Source organism: Myotis davidii, unplaced genomic scaffold (genome assembly GCF_000327345.1).
Source record: "Myotis davidii unplaced genomic scaffold, ASM32734v1 scaffold462, whole genome shotgun sequence".
Classification (NCBI taxonomy): domain Eukaryota; kingdom Metazoa; phylum Chordata; class Mammalia; order Chiroptera; family Vespertilionidae; genus Myotis; species Myotis davidii.
Genome location: NW_006293237.1, coordinates 162,849 through 176,157, shown reverse-complemented (window position 1 = coordinate 176,157; position 13,309 = coordinate 162,849). Strand labels below are relative to the sequence as shown.

Sequence of the window (13,309 nt, the reverse complement as noted above, 5' to 3'; positions counted from 1 at the left end):
CAGAACCCCTGAATTCTCAGAGCCCTCAGTCTAGAAAGATACACACCAAATAGTAACAGCAGTTTTCTCTGCATGGAATTTCCAGAGTAATGTCCATATGCATCTTCTTCTTCTTTTTTTTTTTTTTTTACAATGTTTTACTTGTGTTATTAAAAAAATAAATACCATATTCTGCTTGCCTGCTTTGTCTTAACCCGGAAGAGTGACTAAGAAATTTTATACAGTTGCTTACAAGCTACATTAACATTTTTTTAACAGCGTGATACCACTGAAAAAAGACTTTCAACCTTCCCTAACCACTTAGGTATTGAGGACTTTAATCATTCTCATGTTCTTACAAATCTAGAGAAAAATTCACTAGAATTATTTAGAGTTAAAAGGAACAAAAAGACAAACTGTCACAACTGCAGACGTATGTCTATTTTTTTTGCCAAGTGCAATTCCCAAAACAGCTGAAAATATTAGCGCAAATTAGTACTTAATATGGACTAATACCTTCTGTTGTTTACAAAAAACACGAAAACCAGAAACACACGAAAATTTATATTTAAGAAACAAGTTAGTAAATACGCATAAATTTAAAATACAACCTGTCAAAGTAATGTCAAAACTTGACCTGGCTGGTGTGACTCAGTTGGTTGAGCATTGTCCCATGCACCAACAGGTTGCCGGTTCAATTCCCGGTCAGGGCACGTGGCCAGGTTGCGGGCTCAATCCCTGGTCAGGGTGCATGCAGAAGGCAACCAATTGATGTTTCTCTCTCACATTGATGTTTCTTTCTCTCCCTTCCTCTCTCTCTAAAAATCAATAAAAATGTATTTAAAAACAAAACAAAAACTTAACTACCACTAGAAGTCTCAGAAAAACCAAAATGCTTTAAATATTTTCAAAAATAACTCACACATACAAAATCAGTTCATGCTTAAAAATGCTCAAGTTCATATTTTAGCAGTAACGTGCAATGTTGCAAAGGAGATTAAGACAAAGAGAAATGTGCCTATCTTAGAAGCCGGCTTTGCTTTCTTTCAAATCTAAAAATAAAACCTTTAAACTGTCCTATTAATAAGTCTAGAAAATGGATGCCTTTTTTGAGGAAAGCTTTAACAAACACAGAAATAAAAATACCTTCTCGGTTAATAGGACCAAAGGATGTAAACATAAACCAGATGTCAATCCTCATTCCTCTACAATTCCATTCAGGGCTCTGGTGGGGCTTCTGCTATAAAGATGTTTCTACAGCACAAGGAGACATACTAAATGAATGTGTGCATAGAGCAACATGGACCAGGCTCAAAAGCTAAATATTAGTGAAAAGAATAACTTGCAAAATGTTACATCTATAATACCACCCTGTAAATTTACAAAAACACTTTTGAATGTTATATATTGGTTATGTGTAACAGCATAAAGCTTTCATGGAGCGTGGGGACTATCCCCACCATCTTTGGGGAACAGGCTACCTTGGGGAGGCAGGGCAGCAAGTGTAACCACAGGCTGGGATTTTGCAGTTGTTGTCACATTTGAGTTTCATAAAAGGAGGCTGATGTAAATTGGACAAACTGTTAATATTTCTAAAGTCGGAGTGAAAAGTACCTGAGTAGCTACCACTTTGAAGTCCTGCAGGATAGCAGGATAGGACTTCAAAGGCAGGCACACGGACGGGCAATGAGGAAGGCTCCGATCACATCTCCTTAGTCCCTGCTCACAGGGATTACAGTGGGCCATCCACAATGGCTTGTCAGGGTGGACCTGGTCCCTGACAAGCCAAGGGCAAGCTTGTTTACACACTGCTTCCTTCACAATGAAAGTCTTGGGTAAAAAAAATTCAAAAACAACAACAGAAGAGATAAACGTGAGTTTGGTACCATAGTTGACTCACACATCATACAAGCTCTTGCCCTCTCAGTATTGAAGATCAGAAAATAAAGTATGTCGAAGAAGGGAAAGCCTTCTTTTCAAGAGTCTTCCAGGGTCTCCTGGGGGAGAAGTGGAGAGATGGAAAGCTCCATGAAGGGACCTGGAGTGGGAACCCTCAGGGCCTGATGGGTGGGTGGGATGTCAGTTCAGGGCAGGTGGCCTCCAGAGCACTGAGGGGTGGAAAGGGGACATGATGGATGGCCAGAGGGCCTCACATTACCTTCTGAGGCTTGGGAACATCTTCAAGTATGATGCAGCTTGGAAGGAAAGCTGAGACTGTTCAGCACAGTTGTAAGGCTGTCTGATTTCCTACCAGCACACTGCAAACAGAACCACTCCCAACCCACAGCTTGACTTGCTCTGCCTGTCTCATTCACCTCCACACTCCAAACTCCTCAGACCCAGCCAAAAAGTTCTCTCAGGCCCAAGCCTCCATATATACTGGTCTCTCCTCCACCCGGAACTAAGCTAATGTCTTGGGGGTCACTTTTCAAAGAAGTAACTTCCCTCACCCCACTCCCATGTCTAGATGGGACCCCTCTTAAATTTATATGCTTCCTCAGTGGCCAGTACTTCTCCATTGTAGCATTTAGCCCCTTGTAGAGCAGTGGCCCGTTTGTCTGTCTGGATCTTCCCCAGTGCTTCTCAACCTTCTGGCCCTTTAAATACAGTTCCTTATGTTGTGACCCAACCATAAGATTATTTTCGTTGCTACTTCATAACTGTAATGTTGCTACTGTTATGAATCATAATGTAAGTATCTGATATACAGGATGGTCTTAGGTGACCCCTGTGAAAGGGTCGTTCGACCGCCAAAGGGGTTGCGACCCACAGGTTGAGAACCGCTTCTTTAGACCGTTAAGATTACTAAGGGTTGTCCTGACCATGTGGCTCAGAGGTTGAGCGTTGACCTATGAACCAGGAGGTCACAGTTCGATTCCTGGTCAGGGAACATGTCTGGGTTGTGGGCTCGATCCCCAGTGTGGGGCATGCAGGAGGCAGCCAATCAATGATTCTCTCTCATCATTGATGTTTCTCTCTCTCTCCCTCTCTCTCTTCCTCTCTGAAATCAATAAAAATATGTTTATTTTAAAAAAAGATTACTAAGGGTTAGAGGCAGTCGTAGCATCTAGGACAGTAACTGATAACTAATATATGCTCAATTAGTATAGGGAAAATGAATAAAGTATTGCAATATAAAGAGTACAATAGTGAAAGAGAAATGAAGCAACAGCAATCTGGTCCAGCAGCTATGAAGACTTTTCAACCTTGAGTCCCAAGGAGCCACTGTAACTTAGAACAGTACCAAAATTAAAATGTTCCATTTTCTTCAAGATTCACAAATGAGAACTGGATGAAGTTCCTCTTGCCAACTAAAGGGTCCTGCCTCACAGGTTCTGCTCACATCTGATGAAATGGAAGCTTCTGACTTTACTTTCTAGTGCTGCTATAAACTGTCTTCCTAGACCAGCGGTTCTCAACCTGTGGGTCACGACCCCTTTGGGGGTCGAACGACCCTTTCACAGGGGTCGCCTAAGACCATTGGAAAACACATATATAATTACATATTGTTTTTGTGATTAATCACTATGCTTTAATTACGTTCAATTTGTAACAATGAAATTGGGGATCACCACAACATGAGGAACTATATTAAAGGGCCACGGCATTAGGGAGGTTGAGAACCACTGTCCTAGACTAATTAACAACTCTCTAATCTCTACAAATGGCCTTGCAGTCATAAATTTGCATGTGTATTTACTCATATGTAGTCTTCTCTTTAAAACTAAGCAATTAAAAGGCTACCCTTGATTTAGCAATATCTATCAAAGTTTAAAATGCATATACCTTTGATCCAGCAAGTCCCACCTCTAGGAATTTCTCCTATACATATACTTGCTATAAGCAATATGGCATATGTATAAGACTATTCACCACAGCATCAACGAAGTTAAAAACACTGGAAACAAAAATATCCACCAATAGAAAACTAGTTAAATTACAGTGCATCCATATAATGGGCTACTAAACCAACCCTTTTAAAAAGAATGATACGAGCCCTGGCCAGTGTGCTCAGTGGTTGGAGCATCAGACCACACACTGAAGGGTCACAGGTTGCAGGTTCTCATTCTGCAGTGCTCATTCTGGAAGATTCAAGAAAATAGTGGGTCTTCACAAAAGTAGGTTTTAGATAATCTAGGAGGAAATTTAGAGGCCGAGTACAAGAGGCAACCAACCAATATCTCTCTCACATTAATGTTTCTTTCTCTTCTGGTTTCTCTCCTTTCAGTCCATAGACCAACGCTCTAGCCACTAAGCCAAACCAGCTAGGGCAGCAAGATCTTTTATCATATAACCTTTAATACCACCTTTTTCATTCTGTACTATATACTCAACTATTCAAAAATCATTTTTAAAAAACCCAGGCTTTTATAAGAAGCCTTCTCCTTCATCATTGATATACCCGTTTTATTTATTTATTTATTAAAATATATTTCTAAAAAAAAAAAAGAAGAGAATGATATGGGTGTATAGGAACTGATACCAAACAATCTCCAAGATACAGTAACTAAAAAAAGCAATTGCAAATGTGCACAGTATTTATAGTGTAAACACACCCACCCAAAATATATACATAAACGCATACCTGTCTATATATATAAAAGGCTAATATGCAGTGTCCCCGCAGGAGTTTGACCAGGAGTTCTATCGCTCACTATGACATGTGCTGACCACCAGGGGGCAGTGCGGAACGAAGGAAGGCCCCGGCTGGCAGTCGGAAGGCCCCAGTTGGCCCTGACTGCTGGCCAGGCCTAGGGACCCTACCCGTGCATGAATTTCGTGCACCAGGCCTCTAGTATAATATATATAATAATATGAGGTATCCAATTTCATAGAGACAGAAAGTATAAGGGTGACTGCCAGGAGCAGGGGGAGGAGGGAAGAATGGGGACTAATGGTTTAATGGGGACAGTTTCACTTTTGCAAGATGAAAAGGGTTCTGGAGATGCATATTGGTGATGGCTGCACAACAAGAATGTACTTAAGGTCACCAAATTGTACACTTAAAATGTATAAAATGGTAAATTTGATATTATGTATTATACCACAATTTAAAACACACACACACACACACACACACACACACACACAAACACACACAAATAGAACTGGTAATGATGGCTGCCTCCAGGGACAGAAATGGATATCTGGCGACGCTCTATCCACTGAGCCAAACCAGTTAGGGCTATACCCTTTTTAAATAAAAAATATTTTCAATACAAATCAGGATTTCATTTCGGTTTTGTGGGTATTTATTAGATTTAAATAATGCAAGTTGTAAAAAATTACACTTGTTCTCCCAAGATTATATTCACCAAAAGGCTGTCTTTATATTTATCAGCCTCTACAGGAAAGCTTCAAAATCATCATAGAAGAAAATTACCATTTTTATCAGTACGTAACTTTTATTCTATCATAACAATCAAGCTCGCTGAATATAGAACTGTTTCAACAGCAAAAAGCCCTCATCATAATTCAAGACAAAAATCAGCCTGCAATTACATGAGTTATAAAACAAACTATGCTTTATGTTGCAGTCTACCCTAAAGCTAAAACTTATATGTCAGAATAATACACACACACACACACACACACACACACACACAAGCACAGCCTCTGAATTTCCTCCTAGATGATCTAAACCCTACTTTTGTGAAGATCCACTATTTTCTTGAATCTTCCAGAATGAGCGCTGCAGCCAGTCAAGAAGGCAGCACTTGCAGGATCCAGTACCACCCCAGGCTCAAAGCAGGGGCTCAAATATTTGTTGGGTGAATGAATAAATGATTATCTGCTGACAGGCTTGCCACCAAGCCTCACAAAGAAAAAAATTCAGAAAGAAAAAAGTAAGAGATACTTTGTTCACTTGAAGTCAGCACATGATAAAGGTGAAGACTATATTACTGGTTCACCAAGTAACTATGACATAACTGGCTAAGTGGGCTCTATACCTCATCCTATCCTAAAGTTAAATACAAATTGTTATTTTTAAAAACCATACAAAAAACATAGGACAACTTACCTATAAGATCCTTTTGTACAGATCAAATATGCATGTGTGAATACAGCATATCAAGCTTTTTTAAAAATCAAGAAAATGTTTTTATTGATGCTAGAGAAAGAGGAAGGGAAATGGGGGGGGTATCAGGGGACCAAACCTGCAACCCAGACATGTCCCCTGACTGAGAATCAAACCGGCAACCTTTTGGTGTATGGGACGAGACACAATCAACAGAGTTACACTGGCCAGGGCTAAAGTTTTTTATGAAGAAAGATAAATATAGATGAATATTGATGTGTTCAATAATAGGAAAGGATTTCTAAGTATAAAGTAAAAGGAGAAATCATAACAGAAATCTTATATATCAAAAAGACAAGCAGAATCAAAAGATATATGATAAAGTAGGAAAAAATATCTGCATGATGGAAGAGAATTAATATCTTTAATACATTGAGAGTTTCTACAAACTGACTTAAAAATACCTCAATGGAAGAATGAGTGCAGAACACGAACAGGCAATTCACAAAGACCAAATACAAATGACCAATGATTACTGAGATTCAGCCTCAGTTAATAACCCAAAGAGCAAAAATGTAAATGATGGCTAGCCAATCCTGGGAAGGTATGGGGAAGTGGCACTTTCTCAGGCTGTCATGGGAACTGGAATAGCCATTTAGGAAGATAATGTGGTGGTACCGACCAGCAAGTTCAAGTCTAAGCAGTTGTTCTTCAAAAAGACTGACAGCCCTGACCAGTTTGGCTCAGTGGATAGAGCGTCGGCCTGTGGACTCAAGGGTCCCAGGTTCAATTCCTGTCAAGGGCATGTACCTTGGTTGCGGGCACATCCCCAGTAGGGAGTGTGCAGGAGGCAGCTGATTTATGTTTCTCTCTTATCGATGTTTCTAACTCTCTATTCCTCTCTGTAAAAAAAATCAATAAAATATATTTTAAAAAAAGACTGACATATGAGTAAGTTGAATCCAGTAGTATCTTTAATAGGGAACCATTGGGAAAACCAATAGGGGGACAATGCATGACAGAAAGTTAGTATCAGACTATAGTGCTATTTAACAAAAATGAGGCAGAGAGATAAATATGTACAATACTAAATATGTATAATACTAACCTCATTTTGTTAAAACACAAAAGGTGCATATTTGTATAGCCTGAGAAGAAGATTCAGAAGGATCTACGTTAAGCTATTAACATGGTTACTCTGGGTAGCAGGCACATAGAGTAACAGAAAGCTTTCATTTTTTACTTGATATACTTTAAAATGTATGTATCCATAAAAAAGTACGTGTTCTTTTTATAGCTTCTTTAAAAAGAAGAAAATTAGTAAGATACAAGCACTCATCTACTAAAGACAGGTTCTGTCCTTTGAGCATTCCCTTCAAAGTTCCTTGATGCTCACTCAAATCGCTCTTTCCCATTCATAAGTAATAAGAGATATTTTTAAAAGATCTCTTCCTTTCTATACTTTTTAGAAGAAATTGTAGAGTCATCACTGCATGTTTTATAAAATCCAGAAGAAACCCATTTACCGCCCATATTACATTTATTCCACACAATTTCCGAGACAATGCACAAAGCGCCAGCCACACAACTCCCACCAGCACAAATACATGGAGTACAAAGAATGTCCTGTCAGCAGGGCCCAAGGCATACCCCACAGCAAAGGGGAATGACAATTTGAGTCATAGGATCAGGAGTCAAAACCAAATTTGGGACTTGGCAGCAGTGTGATGCTCTTCCCTTCCCTTCCACACCTTCTATTCTCCTCTGCCCAAACACTGCCCCTCACATAGTCTCTAAACAGGCTAAGATGTCCACACAGCTTTAGACTGAGATGTCAGAAACCACTAGAGACACAAGAAAGTGCTACTTGGGAGTCTCAGCTGGAATCACAGTGGTAGCATATGTGTAAACTCACATTTTTTTCTTAAGAAAAGAAATGGAAAAAATCAATCAGAATGTTTTGCCTTACCACCTGGAATGTTTAAAATACAGGTGTCAAAACATCAAACGTGGAGTGGCCACGGATTTTTAAAAAGCTTGAGATACTGAGCCTGACAATTGAGAAATTAAGGAACCACTCATTTTTACAAAACTTAAGTCCATACAAGGGCACCAAAGTAGCCAAAAGTGTGGCTGACAGAGCACCCGAGTGTCAGACCTCCAACAGCTTGGATCCCCAGCTTTTCAAAAAGCATTCATTCTGCTCTAGAGTCTCAAGAGCCAGACATGTGTCTGAGTGTTCTCTTTAGTTCCCATGGAAGGAGTGTGGCAAGTACATGCCATGAGCCATAGGCTCCACTGTTCTGTGACAGCTTTCAGGAGGCTATCCTTCCAGGGGACCATACACCAGTTCCTGTATCTGAAAATACATTACCACTGCTCACTAATGTTGACCAGAAGTCATTTACCCAAAACCAAAGCAAACAAAGCACCATGCTGAAGACCACTGGGCAACAGCAGCGGCGGCAGGTGAAAAGCTCAGTCAAAGCGCTCTCAGCTCAGCTGACCTGCCTCAAGGTGAACTGAAGTTGCAGATCACCAGTTCCGGCTCTAATCTGACGCCCGCCCCCAGATCACGCTGTGGCTACCAAGTAACCCTACCCAAACTGAACTTTCAGGGCTCAGGGAAGTGACTTTTTTTTATTATATGGCACAGTTTGGCACAGTTATGTCTTTTGTCTTTGGGGTACTTTTATACTGTCCAAGAGTAGTATATCTTATTTTTTTCCTTGTTTTTATTGTTTTTTTAAAAACAGATGGCCAAACCAGGACATATACTAAAAAAAAAAAAAGGAAGGTTACTTACCTGAGCCCTAACATTCCAGCTACCATGGAATCCTGTTGGAGCTGGTCTACAGAAGCAAGATGTATTCTGGGGAGTCACATGTCACATCAAAGCAGGAACTGGTGAGTCTGTATTTTTATGGAGCCTAAAACAAAGAAAATCGTAAGTTGAAAGCCCCCATTGTGCTGCACCGACCTTTTTCCCAGGGCTATTTGTGACATTTTGAAGATAAACATATAGACAAAGTACTATGCTATTTCCCAGCTTACCTAGCTAGAAACAAAGGATAAACTGCAAATTACTGGCACATAAAACACGGTGCTAAAATAAAGGAAAGATTCATGCGTTAGAATCGACACTATCACAGGTCCTGTCACTTCTGAAGGACACTTTGACACTATAAAGCATATCGTTAGTGATGATCTCTGGTAAGTATTTCTTATACCATGTCATACAGAAACACTCAGGGATAGAATGCATGTTCAAGAGAACATGCAACATTAATATCTCATCCTCAAAAGAACACGTGAAACCCAGAGCAAAATCTCCCTTCGTTTTCAAGCAGCTGAAGCTGCAACAAGTTGCTGTAACATCATGTAAATGGGGCTGTCACCCTAAGAGAAAAAAGCAGCATCAATGGAAACCAAGTGCCCTGGGGGATCCAAAGCCAGCCTCCAAAATACACAAGTCTGACTCAGAGCAATCACTTTTTAAAAGCCTCTCGGATCAGTAAATTGCAATGTTCAACAAGCTGAGTTATTAGTTTGACAGTTTCTCTTTTGCTCTTGAACACATGTTCAAAAAAGGACTTTTGTCATCACATTTTTATCATTAAGATAACCATCATTTCCTTGTTAAAACCTAAACTGGCCCATATTAGCTAATCTTGGATATCTCGCTGGCCCAAAAGTAGCACTTTCATCTTTACGCTAAAAAAAGCCTAGTGTGTACAGCTTAGAGAGACTATTCACACAATTACCTGTGTAATCAAACGCAGAGGAAGGGCAACACAAACCGAGTCTTTTACTTACGGCTGGTCTGTAACTACCAGGATGGTTCCTAAAATTATCTATTGAGGTGCAGTGAGGCCTTACAATTCTCTTAAACAGTCGAGTCATAGAATGCTTTGAAATCCCCAAAGTCGAGGTAACAGTATTACTCAGTTAGCTATATAATAAAAATCAAACTGGTATCCTGGCTGGGAGGCCCCGGAAAAGCCACAATTTCTCACAGCCACAATTGTTTTTCTACTTATACACGGAGGGAGCTGGACTAGGTTCCTTCCAGCTTTGAAAGTTTAAGATCTTTAATTAACCAAAGATTTTATGGGGGAAATAAAAGAGCCAGCAGATGAGAGCAGTTAGGTGAAAACCCAATAAAGCAGTGATTTGCAGGTCCACATATATAACACCCCCAGCTCTTAGGCAAGGAAGACAAGTGACCGCTTCCTCAGGCTTGCTCCCGAGAGTCCAGACTTCTGCAGTAACAGCAAAACAGCTACAGTGAGAACACATCCATATGCCAGCAGACCCAACACAAGTGGGCCTTGAAAAAGCTATAAAGGCCAAGGCTTTATTCTCTAACAGAATAGCCACTTCGCCCTTAGAGTGGGGATGCCCTGCCCACCCCCAAATTCCCATTTCCAGTCAGGTCCCCTACACACCATACCTACCATCAAAGTGGTGGAACCAAGTTTTTAAGCAATGGCATGAAAGTCAAGTTTTCAATAGGTAAAGGTTCCTTGCAAGAGAAAGGCAGAAGAGAGCAGGTAAAGGCAGAGAAGCACAACCTTTGTGTGAGTGAGCTCAAATAAGAGGAACCCATTTACGTCTGTCGTAACCAAAACAAGGTAGAAGCACAGTGGTGACAATGGCAGTTTGCCTGAACAGGGCCGGTACGGAAGCACTGAGGACAAGGTCCTTCCACTGGAGCGGCAATAATGCTCTACCCAAGAAAAAAGACTGTGCCTGTCGGCCGTAGGAGGCTGGTCTCATGTCACCATAACAGAGGGCAGTGAATACAAGGAAGTGTCCTGCGAAACTCCCTGAAACTTGCCTCCATTCTAACACTAGTTACTACAAACGTCAAATATCTTCTGTGATTCTCCCCTCCTCACAGATACTCAGGCAACCTGCCAGCAAACTGCTCTTAGCCATTTAAATATTTCCACTGATATTCACCTTTATAAAAGATTACTAGTTTCAGTACACAACATTTATCATGCAAACAGTCCCAGGCAGGTACATTAGCGGTGGAAACCGGCCTTGAGACCGGGACTAAAAATTTTACCTCTGCTCTTCTTTATTCTAAGTTAAGGAAGCGAGCTTCTCACTCCATCTCTATGTGGCGGAAGGAATATTTGGGTGGGGGCAACATAATGCCGCAGTCATCTAGCCAGTTTTGTCAAACACCACAGCTTGCCTCCCCGCCCCACTAGATTCAGCCACTCAGAGGCAGGGCAGACAGGGAAACAATGACTCTGGTTAGAAACTGCAAATAGAATGCAAAAATTGTATTTTAACCCCACCAATAAAAAAACAGTAGGGTTTGACTGCATCATGCTCTGTCAGGTGCAACAAAGTACTCTAGGTTTAAAGCATTCCAGGCAAATTTGTAACAACAAGAAATAGGACAGTGTGATAAGCCAGTACTAGCAAGAAAGCAGTCAAGCTGTTAGGACATGCTGACTTCAGATGCCACCAGGAACTTTGCAGAGAAACTATATTCTGGATGCTGCCTGTGCTGTTTAAAGGGCTGGGGACATAACAAACAACTAGCTGGAGCGCATCTGAGGAGGCAAACACATTGCCAACAATGGCAAAATAAAGCAGAGCCCTTGTCCTGTCACATCTCAGGTTTAGAAGTGCATACTTTGGAATCTTTTTCAAGTGAGGCTTGTGTGTCTGTGTGCGCGGACAGTATGCACCTCAGTGATCAGCCACCTAGCTAACATGCTACAAATGGGTGCTGTGACGACTTACTTAATCAACTGTACTTGTACTAGATTGATGTGCCCTTTAAAAGGAAGTGTTTCCTAGGCTTCCTGACTAGGATTTTAAGTAGAAGTCCTAAAAAATCCCATTTCCCTGAATCCCAGAGGGAAATTCCCCGAAGACCTAAAAATCCAGACCCTGCATTTTTCATAAGGATCCAGCATATTTCAAAAGACCCAAGAGATCAGCTCAATCTTGTTATTAACTGTAGTCACTGAGATCCAGTTGAAAAGTCCAGCCACAAAACCCAAATTTCCCCTTTAGAGTAATAAATTCACCTATTAACAGCGAATTTTACTACCAAGGTCCGACTATGCTTCGTTTTTCTACTACGCCTACAACTTGTGAGAGTTCTAAAAAGTCTAAGCCACTTAGCAACACACACGGTTTGGCTCCACCATCACCAACCACCCCCTTAATTTGATCCTATCACCTCATTATTTAGGATAGTGATCCCACACAGCAGACACAACGTGTGAACACAGCAGACACAACATGTGAATAGCTCTGCAAAGCCCATTGCTGTTCCTGGAAAAATAACCAGAAGCACACATCTGCCTGACCATGAGTCAGGAATATCAATGTTGTGGTGGAGCCCATTTCTGCTGGGACCAATCCACACCGAACACACAACAGAAGCGACTGCAACAGAGATAATCAAGAGCAAGCTGCCCCCTCTCGGGTCCATACTTAGCAATGTCATACACGGTCTCCTCTGTAAGAGCACTCTTTTAAGACTCTTCACAATGACCTCTTAAGTCTTCAGTGCAAAGCCACAGACACATTGCCACGCCACGTAAAAGTCACCTGAGTTTCAGTTTGCGTGATTCAGTCATAACCACACTAGAAAGAAAATAAACTTTCAGGGACAAGTGACAGGAACCACAGCGATGAGATGAACTTGCCCCATCTGGTATTGGTGATCTTCGCGATCCAAGACTATGGGAGCCCATTACAGACTATGTCCCATTCCACTTATGTAACTGGAAGATCGCCGGCGAAGGGGGGAGGATGGAAGGGCACTCATATTCTGAGGCCACAGCATCCCCAAAGACCCCGGGGGCGCGCTTCCACAGAAGAGCCTCAGGTGCTGCCGGACACGCAATCCCCTACCCACGGCTCCTGATGGGAACTAGAACAGCCTCTTTAGGATGAGTTGTGGGACCAGGAGCACAATATCCAGTTCCTTTTGTGGGTTGACAATAATTCGCACCTACTTGTTCCTGCTAGATAGGAAAGGAGATGGTGGACGACTCGCTCGCAACGGGGGCAGAAATTCATGGAATGGGCGAGAAGGAGGGGGAGGCAAAGCCTGGAGATGGGGGTGAGAGCGCAGGAGCCCTTGTGGCGCACTCTCTCGACAAGCCCGCCCGCAATTGGGTGCGATGGCCAGGGTGGGGCGGAGCCTCAGCGGCGACGCAACCAATTGGCGGGAGTTTGTGTCCATTCTGACCAGGGAAAAGGGGGCGGGTACCCTGTCCAGCTGCCTATTGGCTGCTATTGGCCATCATTTGGTGAAAAGAGGTGGCTTCG

At 41.7% G+C, this 13,309-nt stretch overlaps 1 protein-coding gene across 1 annotated transcript in view; it reads right to left on the bottom strand.

The window, feature by feature from the left end:
* The window catches only part of MECP2 (methyl-CpG binding protein 2), a 53,837-nt gene extending 44,636 nt beyond the window's left edge, over positions 1 to 9,201 (bottom strand). Inside the window, exons 1-2 of the mRNA XM_015566026.1 lie at positions 9,053 to 9,201; positions 8,805 to 8,928 (exon numbers count right to left, since the gene is read on the bottom strand). The gene's annotated coding sequence lies outside the window, so the exon portion shown is untranslated. The remainder of the gene's footprint in view (positions 1 to 8,804; positions 8,929 to 9,052) is intronic.
* Positions 9,202 to 13,309: the final 4,108 nt, after the last annotated feature.